Source organism: Rhinichthys klamathensis, unplaced genomic scaffold (assembly GCF_029890125.1).
Source record: "Rhinichthys klamathensis goyatoka isolate OS25496 unplaced genomic scaffold, OSU_Roscu_1.1 h1tg000275l_1, whole genome shotgun sequence".
NCBI classification, from domain to species: domain Eukaryota; kingdom Metazoa; phylum Chordata; class Actinopteri; order Cypriniformes; family Leuciscidae; genus Rhinichthys; species Rhinichthys klamathensis.
The window spans coordinates 1,589,298-1,603,297 of record NW_026606794.1 but is presented as its reverse complement, the minus strand read 5'-3'; the positions used below and the strand labels follow the sequence as shown (position 1 = coordinate 1,603,297).

At 37.2% G+C, this 14,000-nt stretch overlaps 1 protein-coding gene across 12 annotated transcripts in view; it reads left to right on the top strand.

The window, feature by feature from the left end:
* Positions 1-14,000, top strand: part of dysf (dysferlin, limb girdle muscular dystrophy 2B (autosomal recessive)) — a 113,821-nt gene that overhangs the window by 77,901 nt on the left and 21,920 nt on the right. The window lies entirely within an intron of this gene.

Below are 14,000 nucleotides of genomic sequence, written 5' to 3'. Positions count from 1 at the left end.
TTTTATGTTATATTGTTATTTATTTATTTTATTTTATTTCGGAGGCAAAGCTAATTTGCTCTCATATTTGTCTTCGACTCTGTAAAGTTCTCTTGGTTACGCTTCAGATTGGTTGCAAAACACGAATCCTGTTTTGTGTTGAGATCAAGGAGACTATCCTTCTTTCTGCACTTTCTCCAACAAAGAAAAGTCAGGATCATGAATGAGGGACATAGAAATGAGAAGCAAACATATAGGAGAAAGGTGTGTTCTGTCATCTTCTTAGGCCCATCTACTCTTGGAAGTCATGCAGGTCTTAGTGTGGTCCAATTTGTTTCTAGTCAAATGATCTCCACAGTTTTGGGGCTTTGGTTCTAGTCCTTATGACTGCATTACACCAGGCTAAGACTAAGCAGAATCCTTTGATACCACTTCTTGTTTATATCACACTCTAAATGTAGTACTCTTTGCCTCCTCTTGCCAAGACATAGAGGTTTCTTTTTTTGCAAACAAAGATATTTATTTTATTAGAAAACATTAAAACCAGATGATCAAAAATCCAAATTTTCTCTCTCACCAGAGCCAAAGTAAATAGGGCTGTTAAAAGATTCCCAGTGCATTTCCCCTCATTGCCAAATGTCAAGAACAGAAAGAAAAAGAATGAGTGAAAGGAAGAGAAAGAGAGAGGGATGAAAAATGTGTATTCAATCAGTTTTCCACTAATGAAATTTTGAAGATGCAGACCTTCTATGAGCTTGTCCTGTCCTGTTGCTTTTAGGAGGGAGAGAGAAAAGATGGTGAGGAGAGAGCCGTTCATCACACTTTTTCCTATTTATTATGATGAGATTTGTTTCACTATTTTGAGGTCTTGTAATTCAGGGATTTTCAAACTGGGGTCTGGGATCCACAAAGGGGTGCCAGAGGCTCTGGAAAATATTTAAGATATAACATTTACTTTTACATTTAATCATTTAGCAGACTTTTATCCGAAGCGACTTACAAATGAGGAGAGCAATAAAAGCAATCAAACCAACAATAGGGCAACAATATAAGTGTTGTGACTATTCCCAGTTTTTTTTTAATAGATATATAATCGCAAGTGTTAGTATTAATGGGTGAAGTGTTGGCGAGATGCGTCTTCAGCAGTTTCTTGAAAATGGTTTAAAAAAGACTCAGCAGCTCGGGTTGAGATAGGCAGGCCATTCCACCAGCATGGAACAGTCAAGGTGTCTTTGGAGAGGCTCAAAATCAAGAGATAGATATTTCAACATGTGTTTTTAGGGCTGTCAAAGTTTACATAACTTAAAGTATTTATTAAAGGGGCTATGTGTAGGTTTTTACTTAAAAAAATCTTTAAGATAGAGTCTTCATTTGTACATTTATGAGCCAACCATAATGTAATAGAAAGAATGACACCTTGACTGTCCACCACCGTTGCCTCTATCAGCATGTAGGCTCAATTGTGTGTGGAGGAGTCGGGTCCGAATTGGCGTGAAAATTCACAAAATTTGACGTCATGCGCTTTCTCGTCTACTTGGGCTTACATCCGTACGGCAGCCATTAGTAAGCAGCGGCAATCGCTAGCAGTAGTGTTTCAAATGGACTCTGCGGACGGAAAGAAGTGACCAGCCTCCAGCACAATCCAGATACCCACGGAAACTCCTCGTAAAAAAAAAAAAAAAGCCTATCTAATCTATTTTCCAGATTCTATTCTATTCTATTCTATTCTATTCTATTCTATTCTATTCTATTCTATTCTATTCTATTCTATTCTATTCTTTGTGAGAACTGCCATGCACATAGGTCTGCCCCGTGATGATGCAGTGTTTGCTAAAGTCTTTGCCAAGCCTTCAGACACTGCAGAGGACAAATAGTATTTCAACAGTTTTGCCAGTTTTTTGGTCTTAGCAGTTGACATCCAAAACGCATCAGTAGTTTTGAGAGGAGAAAAAGAAACATGCCGAACTGTGGTTGCTCATAAAATGGAATATTGGTTGGTGGCTTCATTTTCTTCAGACCATGCAAATGCTGGAGGTTATTTGAAAGGCTGCCTTGACTCTGCTGAAATGTGCAGACAGTGAAGGAATACAGCACACTTCTTAGTGAACAAGAGATGCCCAAAACCAAAATAAATTCAGTTATAAATGTATACTTGCATTGAAAAGTCCCTTTAGGTCTATCCAACTTCCTGGTTGAGAAGGCCAGCATTGGTGTAATATTGATGTGATATTGTGAATGCTAAATACAATTATGTTTTCACATATTTATTATTCACATTTACATATATGCATTTATACTCTTATCCAAAGCAACTTACAGAAGAGGAACATGCAATTACAAACACAAAGTATAAATTATATAAATATATAATATATATATATATATAGTGGGGAGAACAAGTATTTGATACACTGCCGATTTTGCAGGTTTTCCCACTTACAAAGCATCCCAGCGAGCAAACAGTCGTCTATAATACGTCTAAAAGACGTAATTGTTAGACATCCAAAAGACGTCCTCACAGGAGCCAGAATGAAAGTTTTTTATACGTCTTTTCAGGACGTTGTTTAGACGTCAATTAAAGACGTGCTACAGACGTAATTGTTAGACATCCAGAAGACGTCTTCACAGGAGCCAGAATGAAAGTTTTTTATACGTCTTTTCTGGACGTTGTTTAGACGTAAATTAAAGACGTGCTACAGACGTAATTGTTAGACATCCAGAAGACGTCCTCACAGGAGCCAGAATGAAAGTTTTTTATACGTCTTTTCAGGACGTTGTATAGACGTAAATTAAAGACGTGCTACAGACGTAATTTTTAAACATCCAGAAGACGTCCTCACAGGAGCCAGAATGAAAGTTTTTTATACGTCTTTTCTGGACATTGTATAGACGTAAATTAAAGACGTGCTACAGACGTAATTGTTAGACATCCAGAAGACGTCTTCACAGGAGCCAGAATGAAAGGTTTTTATACGTGTTTTCTGGACGTTGTTTAGACGTAAATTAAAGACGTGCTACAGACGTAATTGTTAGACATCCAGAAGACGTCTTCACAGGAGCCAGAATGAAAGGTTTTTATACGTCTTTTCAGGACATTGTTTAGACGTAAATTAAAGACGTGCTACAGACGTAATTGTTAGACATCCAGAAGACGTCCTCACAGGAGCCAGAATGAACGTTTTTTATAAATTTTTTTTGGACATTGTTTAGACGTCAATTAAAGACATGCTACAGACGTAATTGTTAGACATCTAAAGGCAGCCAGAATAAAAGTTGTATTAGTCACGTTTTCTGTAGTATAAATGTCAAAGAAGACTGTTAAAGACCCATATTGAAACGGAAATCTCATTTGTGCATTTTGCAAGGATCCAACTTTAAAAAATCTTTACTTCAAAACAGTGGCAGTGAGTTAGTTCTCACTGAGAAAAACCCAGTTACTCATTGTTAATGGTTGTCGTGTCATGAAACTGCAGACACACAGACCATAGACCTAAATAAGATTTGAAAGAATTTTGATAATATTGAATACTCAATTGAATACGGGAACTGTGTAGTGTATATACAAGTCTTGCATTTGTATATCTTATCAATATAATTGTAATAAACTGCTTACCATTTGCCTGTAAACCAAACTGATCACTCCAAGAAATCAACTATTTAAATCTCAAAATATATATTTTATTACTATTTTGTTCTACTGGACCAAAACTTAAAAGCCAGAACAGTAAAGTTATAAATTAACACAATTTCCCTTTAAATAATCTATAAAATGTTGTTAAAACAGTATAACATATCAATTAACAAAATGTGGCTGCTATAAGCTTCACAAGCTTCATTTATAGCGGCAAGCCCCGACTCTCCCGGGGGCATGTTTCAGATGATCGGCTGCAGACTTTATTTGGGCCTCTGTTGCAGCTGGGTCCCATTTCATGACAGCAGCTACAATCAAAGCAAAAAAATACACATGTAAAATAAATAAATACAAACGCCACTGTTGTGGTTTAGCTTGCAGCAGAGATGCATAGAAAATTTTAGTACTCGAATCAATGAAATGAAACAGTTATTAAATCACAAATCAAGTAAAATTACATCAAGCCTGATATAAAGCATTCCACACACACATACATATATATACACACACACATATACATATTCGTATTCGTATTGAACCGTTCGGTACGAGGCTTTCGGTTCAGTGTGCATTACAAACCGAACGGTTTGTTGGACCATTTTTCCTGCTGACCAAAATTTCGTTATTTAAAATGTAGGGGCGTGGCAAGCGTGCTCATAATGTAAGAGACGCTGCCGCGACCACAACATTGCCCAACATCAAATAGCAAACGTAATGTAAGCGGAACGAAACTGCAGCTGCGCTACTCGTTATTGTGTGGTTGACGGATCGTTTATCAGTTTGGACCAATCCAGCGTCTTGATCAAGCGACACTGTTACTACACAGCACTAAGAGATCCAGTAAAGAAAGCAGTTGAATTTGCCACTGAAGTAACAATATCGCAGCGAGATCTAGTGAGAAACATTCACATTTCTCCGTTATTAACGGATCAAACAGCGCTGACGTGGAAAACAGGAATAAACATTGTGCCATGAATGAACTATCCAGTGCCCACAGATCAGCAACATTCACCATGGATTTACTGTAGTAACACTACTAACTGTAACCATGGAAGTTTGGCAGGAATAGTAGGCTATAATGCTTTCAAGTAACGTTACGTCGGTTTTATTTCGACATTATGAATAAAATTGCTGCCCTCAAATGTTAATCTGAAATAAAATAAACCTTTGTTTATAACTACTACAATATTACAATTAATTTTTTTCAAGGAGCAAGGAGCTGTTTTTGTTTTATATGCTCCTAAGAAGAGTCAAGTGTAGCTCCATCACTGCTCAAAGTAAAAAATTATCATACTTTGATGAAAAATTATTAAAAAAATTAAATCAAGGAAATTTCTCTGGCTTTTCTTTCTTTTTGCTGTATCAAAAACGTACCGAACCGTGAATTTTGTGAACCGTCACACCCCTAACATATATATTTATTTACATTTGAATAGAGTTATCAAAGACCTGTTTGTGAAAGGTTTTTTATTTTTATTATTGTTTATGTTAAAACTAGGGGTGTGACGGTTATTATATAACCGTGAGACCGATGGTTATAGTTGAACACCGTCATTAGAACTCTATAACCGCCAAAACCGTGTTATTAAAATATATTGCAGATAAGGTTATACTAATATCAGTGTTGGGGAGTAACGGAATACATATACCAGCGTTACGTATTCAGAATACAAATTATGAGTAGGCCTAACTGTAGTCTCCACAGAACAAAAAAATTTGTAAAAAAAAAATTTGTGTTTGCATTTATGAGGAAAAAACAATGTTACGGACATGAGCGCTCTGAACGCGGCACTAAAAGATGCTTTAAAAATTTCACAGACACACCAAACAGAAAGCACAAAACCTTTCTTTAAAGTGCATTTAGTTTTGTATTAATTGTATGTTAATTTTAATCAATGTTTCATCAACCAATTGCCTGGATTTAATAAATAAGAAGTAAATATAGCAGACGATAAACACGGAGGCGCCGGCGCGTGAACTGGAGCTCGTCTCATAAATGAACCGAAACTCAGCATATAAGGTAGCCTACTTGCCTCACAGACAGGTCTACTTTTAAACAGAACAATTCAAAACGTAAGAAAACAGACTACAGACTGCTCTCTGCTTATGTAATAAGCAGATAATCCGTATGAATTGTGTATTTCTCTCTGGCGCGTTGACTACTGCGAAGATCGTGAGTCAGCATCGTCAACTTCATCTTTGTAGCCGACACTGGCAAAGAAAACACTTGTTTATTAATAAACAATTAAAATATCTCATTGCTATATTTTACATATTCATAATCATTACTTTTGCCGGTTCTTTGTGACAGATTTTAGGTGCTTATTGGCAGCACCAGCCTTACATGTTACACCACCGCATCACCGCACCCACCAGAATAGGCCTGTTTGATTTTTTTTTGTTAAAGTCCCACTCCGATCATATTTTGAGCTATTTTTAAACATTCCCAGTGGTCTTTAAATTATGATTATGCCATTTTTAGCCAAAATCACAAAACCTGTGCCGTATTCTGGGACTTCGCTTCAGCAGAGCGGCAGTAGCAATTCGCCTCTGCGTTGTGGGCGGAGCCGTTGGCACGGAGACGACCCTCCCCCTGCCCGTTGCTGAGAGCTCTGTCTCTCCTGCTAGCTTACACCCCAACACCGGTGGGGCAACAGTATTATATACACGTTAATTATTATTATCCGAAGTTAATCAAAGTTATCACCGATCACCAATCATTATTTCACTCCAAGACATCGCGTGTGGAGACGCCCAGTGCAGTTACTACGTCACAACTCCAGTCTATTTTAGCCGGCATTTTAGCGTCTGCTACTGATTCACAGCCATTTGAATGTAGAAATACTCAGAAATACAACTTTGAGCTTATTTTTCTCAAGATATGTCCTCTAACATCAGAAAAATGCCACAAGAACATGTTAACACCTAGAAAAACATTATTTTCATCGGAGTGGGTCTTTAAGGATTTGTTTACTGTGTGTGATTCATTTAATGGAAAGCTCAAGTCACTGCTAGTTGTCTGGCTGTTAATTCTAAATAAATGTAGAGCAAGTAGCAGTGTCTGCTCGTTTATTCAAACTAAGTTGTCCTATAACAGACGAACGTCGCAACGCTATGTTTTTTTTGTTTTGAAAACCAAATCTTTTGTATGTGAAAGAGCCATGCGTTAAAAGTCAGATGGCACAAAATATGAACAAAATAAATAAAAGAATTGAATATTGAATTGCATAGCATCATATTTTTCTCCATTGCATCGTATTACATCGCATCGCGTTGAGTTGAAATCAAATCGCACCGCATCGTAATAATAGTGAATCGCATTGCATCGGTAGCTGCTTATATGTAGCCTATCTTTAATGTATCGTATCGTTGGCTATGCATCGACATGCGTATCGCATCGGCCTCAGTTATGGAGATGCACATCCCTAATACCTACATAGGAAAAGTAACTACATTTACATACTGTGAATCGTTTTTTTAAATCGAGAATCGTTTTTGCATCGAAAATCGCTATTGAATCGAATCTTGAGCCTAAAAATCGGAATCGTGACATTTTCTGAATCGTACACCCCTAATATAAACACACATAGCTGTTTGCTTGGAACACCCCTTTAATTGTAAATTTATTAAATCACATGTAAGGTTTATAAATAGTAGCTAAAGGAGAGTAAACTGATACCCCCTTTATTTTCTCTACCTTATGCCGTCCGAAAGGGTATGTGATTTTCTTTCTTCAGATGAACACATTTTAGAAAAAATAAACTAGACTTTTAGAAAAATTATCCATCTCTTGTGTTTGTGTTAAATACTGCAAGTGAATAGACACCAAAATGCGGAAGGTCGAAAAAGTCCAAGAGCATTGTAAAGCTCACATGATAAATGCAGAAAACATCTTGTGTGAACAACACAGCAGGCTGTACTGTATGAAGTTTCTGGTGCATGCACTTGCATTATATTGGCTTACAATAATGGATAATTTTTCAAAAAATCTTTGTGGAAAGAAAGTCTATACATCTGGAATGGCACGGGAAAAAAGAGATTTTTTTTTATTTTGGAGTGCACTGTGCCTTTAAAATTGACTACGGTTTTAGATACTGCAATGGATACTTACTAGTGATGGACTTGTTTCTCTGTTGGTGCCTGTTCTGCTCCGTAAACATTGTTCCAATGCTTGATCTAAAAAAAAAAAAGTTAAAAAGTGCGTTAATAGATTATTGATCTGGGTGACATAGGACCATTTTGAATGTGTTCCTTAAATAAATTATACAGGTTATGTGTTATATAAATCTGGAGAACCCTTACTAAAATTAACAATGTTTTGTGACACTAACCAAATGGTAATAAATTATTGTAATCAATCCACCATAAAAAAACATGGTTTCTACACCTTTACTATAATAAAAACCGGTTAATTTAGCAAATGTCCTTAAAAGAACAGGTCATCCAAAAAAAAAGAAAAGTTCTCTCATTATTTAGCCTACTTACCCTCATGTTGAAACTGTATGAGTTTCTTATGTAGAACCATAATTAAGATATCTTGAGAAATGCCTTATTTGTTTTTGTTTTTCTCATACAGTTGTTTTATTCCCAACATTCTTGTGTTTCACAAAAGTAAGTTAGACATTTATTTTTGGGTCAGCTAGGCCTGTATAAACTCAAGAAGATAGAAGATAAAACATTGTCTGGAGGGTTTGAACCAGTGTGCCTTTGAGCAGAGTGTCCATGTTCTGCCTCTATTTCACGTGTATTTTATGACAATACTCACCATCTGAAGATCGTGTGGCTGGATAATATTTAACGTTACTCCCAAAATGCCTGGATCATGAAGGAAACACACACAGCAATATTAGCTATTTGTTTTAACTTTTTACTTAGGCTACTAACAGAGACATTTGCAAAAGCTTGCAAAATTGACTCACCAGCTCCAAGACAATAACGTTAGGCCTAACTTTAACGTTAAATCCCGCGATCAACAATTTAAAAGCCTAGTTTGCAGATTCTTCTAGACTCGAGTAAAGGAGTGTGGTTCGAGTTCTTCTGTCTAAAGAGACAATGTTCTCAGTTCACTCATTGTAAAGCTCCAATGCTGAGTTTTATTTTATTTTTTATCATAAACTAATTTAGCTGACAATACACATGCTAGATCAGCACATAATTAGCCTAATACATTGGAATACCGTACTAATATCAATATTTCTCTAATCGCGTTTAGATTCTCAATTTAATACACTATATTTTGATGTATTAGAATTTGTATAAAATAAAAAGTTATTTACGTTACCTTCCGTAGATTGCAATATGTCCATTGTTCGTTGTCCATATTCCTTGTTTGTTCTTCATTTACATCCCGCAACTCGCTCAAAATAAACATTTAGCAGTCCGATGTAAAATAATCCATGTTTTAAACAATGTAAAAGCCACAAAACCGAAGTAGGTCCCGAGCAGCAGCACACACACCCACTCACTTCAACTGACGTATTCAAACTTGACTGGTAAAGGCGCGCATAGTTGTCATTGGCCAGATTCCTGGATGACAGTCAGAATAACCAATCATGCTCAAAACTACTCGGAGAGACAGCCAATAGTGTGAAAACATTACAATAACAGGACAATATGAAATGTTTTAAAAGAAAGAATAGGAAAAAAAATATACACGTGCTATTTAGTTGTATTTGTAGGCTGGCTGTTATATTTAATCAATTGTTTAAATGTGTTTTCATTGCAGTGCATGATTAAAAATGAAAGATAAAAAATGAAAGATAAAAAATGAAAGATTAAACAGTAACTTGTATACCATATATATATAACATTTATTTATCACTGTTCTGATAAACAGCAATTTAATAGAGCAAACAGTATAATTAAACAGAGCAAACACTGCATATCTATTCATATACAATTCTGTATGACGTTTGTGAAAAACTAATGGATTGGTATCATGGTGGTGACATTAGAGTTACATTCATGTGACCCATAATGACCCTTTTGCACTTTCACAAATTCTTGACCTTTCCTTTAGAAACACTCTAATGCCTAATAAATGTCAACATGCTTTGTGGTACTGTTACACAACATGTTGGTTTAGGGTTAATCCCTCTGTCCAACGCAACACTTGCTAACATTGGCATAATTAAGTTACAACATAATACCCTGGGTTTCACAGGCAAGGCTTAAAGGAGAACTCCGGTGCAAAATGAACCTCGGGTCGGGTGTAATAACACATTGGTACAGACTAAATCGTTCCCTGAGATTTGTTTTCATGATAATCGAATGTAAAGAGTTTTATCTCTAAAAACAGTTTAGCTTATAACGCTAGTATATTGGCATAGAGTAAGCAAAAAGAGATCGCTAGTTAATACCACTAACAAGGCTCAAATTAGCCCCACACTAACACGGCAGCATAATGAGTGTCCTTACATGCAAACCGAAGCATTGAGAACTTTGTAAGTGTATAGACAGTTTAATAAGAAGATACTTTACACAGACAGTACAGTTAGCGCAAACAGACAGGAGCCATCTTGGAAAACAGTCTCGACCAATCGAACCACGAGGGTGAGCGAACAGTACGTGTAGATATTGAAGATAAGATAAATTATATTTATTTTTTTATTTTCTCTGTTGCGTTAAGTGCTTCTCTTATGCGCTCAGTGCTTTCTTCCGGAAACAACGGACCGTATGAGATTCCAAGTCACAGTTCAGCTCACGTATCACCGTGTTCGTGGTTTGACTGATCGAGACTGTTTTCCAAGATGGCTCCTGTCTGTATGCGCTAACTGTCCGTGTAAAGTATCTTCTTATTAAACTGTCTATACACTTACAAAGTTCTCAATGCTTCGGTTTGCATGTAAGGCAGTGGCGTAGGCAGAAATTGTATTTTGGGTGGGCCAGTGAAAATGTGACTGGGCCTATAGTTTTTCCTAGAAAAAAATGACTTCAATAATAATAATTATTGAAAAATGACTTCAATAATAATTAACATTAATAGACAAACTGAAAGAACAGTTACACCTTTATATTCGGCAAATCATCATGTTCAACCAACAGAGCTCAATAAAGGCTGGACAAAACCAGTAGACAATGTCTATTTTATTCTATTCAGCAGTGCAAATACAGTCCACCCGAAAATAAAGTAAGCTAAAATAATAATATCACAGTTAGATCGGCGGATAAACCCGCGTCAGGCTGACGGGGAGAGAGGGAGCAAGAAGCGGCCGGCGCCAACACCTGACTAGCCTTCTCCTGGGGTAATGAGTCGGAAGAACTGGGCTGGGTGGACTCGGAAGATGAAGGCAGTGGCGTGTCTTCTTCCTCAACTCTTGCTTTTTTTTTCCAAATAGCACATTAAAGAAATTTGTGTAGCCATTATTGTGGCGCCGACGCCGTTGAGAGTTTTCCTGTCGGAACCCCCAGCAACCATAGCAACCAATAACGTTCCGGAGAAAGGCTTTCTACAACTTGCTTCACCAGTTAATTTTTTTTTTTTTTTAAGTTAAGTTTTATTCGGAAAACAAATGAAACACACACAGCAGTCAACAATTAATCAGGTATATATTAATATATTTTCATAAATACATTTGAATAATAAAAATGTATTTTTATCAAACTTGCCTGGGCGGGCCAGTGAGTAATGTGGGCGGGCCAGTGCCGCCCTGGCCCAATACTGGCTACGCCCCTGATGTAAGGACCCTCATTATGCTGCCGTGTAAGTGTGGGGCTAATTTGAGCCTTGTTGGTGGTATTAACTAGCGATCTCTTTTTGCTTACGCTATGCCCAACATACTAGCGTTATAAGCTAAACTGTTTTTAGAGATAAAACTCTTTACATTCGATTATCATGAAAACAAATCTCAGGGAACGATTTAGTCTGTACCAATGTGTTATTACACCCGAGGTTCATTTTGCGCCGGAGTTCTCCTTTAAGCCTGTAGTCCAGACTAAAATGCACGTTTGAGCTGTATTACCTGAAAGCAACTTGTAGGCTATACTGACATATCTTATGTCAGTGCCATTGTTTTGTCTCAAGATGCACACCAGTAATGTTTTTTTCTTCTAAGGTACATTTTTAAAAGCTATAATTGAATGCCCAAATTTAACTAAGGCCTAATCCTGGCTTTATATCTAAACCCTGTCTGTGAAACCGGGGGTTAGAAATTAAGGGGTTAACCCTAACCTTAACCCTTGTCTACAGACTTTTATTTAACAGCATGGATACTCCAAGGTGTTGACTGCAGTGGTTAGGTCTTTAGCATTGATAAAGGACAAAGATCTTCTCACTGTGACAGTCTGTAATGTATTTTAGCAATGATTGTTTGTAAGGATTGTCCCTAAAATAGAGCTATTGATGCATTCAAGACATGTCATAAAGATCGTATTTACGAATTGAACACACATGAACGCCACCACAATGTTGAAAATAGGAAGTTATTTACTGTAAAATTAGGATATTTTTTTTACAGTGCAGTATGAACATCTGTTCTGAACTAGTTCTGGCTGTCAGTGGACGTTTAGATAATGGCCAGATTGGACATCTTTTATTTACGTAATTTATTGACTGTTTCTGGATGTCAATGGACGTCCAGATTATAGTCAGTATGAACGTCTTTTCTCAACTAGTTCTGGCTGTCAGTGGACGTTTAGATAATGGCCAGATTGGACATCTTTATTCACGTCATTTATGGACCATTTCTGGATGTCAACGGACGTCCAGATTATAGTCAGTATGAACGTCTTTTCTCAACTAGTTCTGGCTGTCAGTGGACGTTTAGATAATGGCCAGATTGGACATCTTTATTCACGTCATTTATGGACTATTTCTGGATGTCAACGGACGTCCAGATTATAGTCAGTATGAACGTCTTTTCTCAACTAGTTCTGGCTGTCAGTGGACGTTTAGATAATGGCCAGATTGGACATCTTTATTCACGTCATTTATGGACTATTTCTGGATGTCAACGGACGTCCAGATTATAGTCAGTATGAACGTCTTTTCTCAACTAGTTCTGGCTGTCAGTGGACGTTTAGATAATGGCCAGATTGGACATCTTTTATTTACGTAATTTATTGACTGTTTCTGGATGTCAATGGACGTCCAGATTATAGTCAGTATGAACGTCTTTTCTCAACTAGTTCTGGCTGTCAGTGGACGTTTAGATAATGGCCAGATTGGACATCTTTATTCACGTCATTTATGGACCATTTCTGGATGTCAACGGACGTCCAGATTATAGTCAGTATGAACGTCTTTTCTCAACTAGTTCTGGCTGTCAGTGGACGTTAAGATAATGGCCAGATTGGACATCTTTATTCACGTCATTTATGGACCATTTCTGGATGTCAACGGACGTCCAGATTATAGTCAGTATGAACGTCTTTTCTCAACTAGTTCTGGCTGTCAGTGGACGTTTAGATAATGGCCAGATTGGACATCTTTATTCACGTCATTTATGGACTATTTCTGGATGTCAACGGACGTCCAGATTATAGTCAGTATGAACGTCTTTTCTCAACTAGTTCTGGCTGTCAGTGGACGTTTAGATAATGGCCAGATTGGACATCTTTATTCACGTCATTTATGGACCATTTCTGGATGTCAACGGACGTCCAGATTATAGTCAGTATGAATGTCTTTTCTCAACTAGTTCTGGCTGTCAGTGGACGTTTAGATAATGGCCAGATTGGACATCTTTATTCACGTCATTTATGGACCATTTCTGGATGTCAACGGACGTCCAGATTATAGTCAGTATGAACGTCTTTTCTCAACTAGTTCTGGCTGTCAGTGGACGTTAAGATAATGGCCAGATTGGATATCTTTATTCACGTCATTTATGGACTATTTCTGGATGTCAACGGACGTCCAGATTATAGTCAGTATGAACGTCTTTTCTCAACTAGTTCTGGCTGTCAGTGGACGTTTAGATTATGGCCAGATTGGACATATTTTTTTAAGTCATTCATCGACTAATATTGGATGTCACCGGACGTCCAGATTATAGCCAGTATGAACGTCTTTTCTCAACTAGTTCTGGCTGTCAGTGGACGTTTAGATTATAGCCAGATTGGACATAATTTCTCATTGTCATTAATCAACTAATTCTGGATGTCAATGGACGTTCAGATTATGGCCTGGACGGACGGACGTGATATCAACCTGTTTTGTATGTCCACAGACGTCGCTTGCTCAGTGGGATGTAGAAGTCTGTAATTTTTATCATAGGTACTCTTCAACTGTGAGTGACGGAATCTAAAACAAAAATCACATTGTATGATTTTAAGTAATTCATTTGCATTTTATTGCATGACATAAGTATTTGATCACCTACCAACCAGTAAGAATTCTGGCTCTCACAGACCTGTTAGTTTTTCTTTTAAGAAGCCCTCCTGTTCTCCA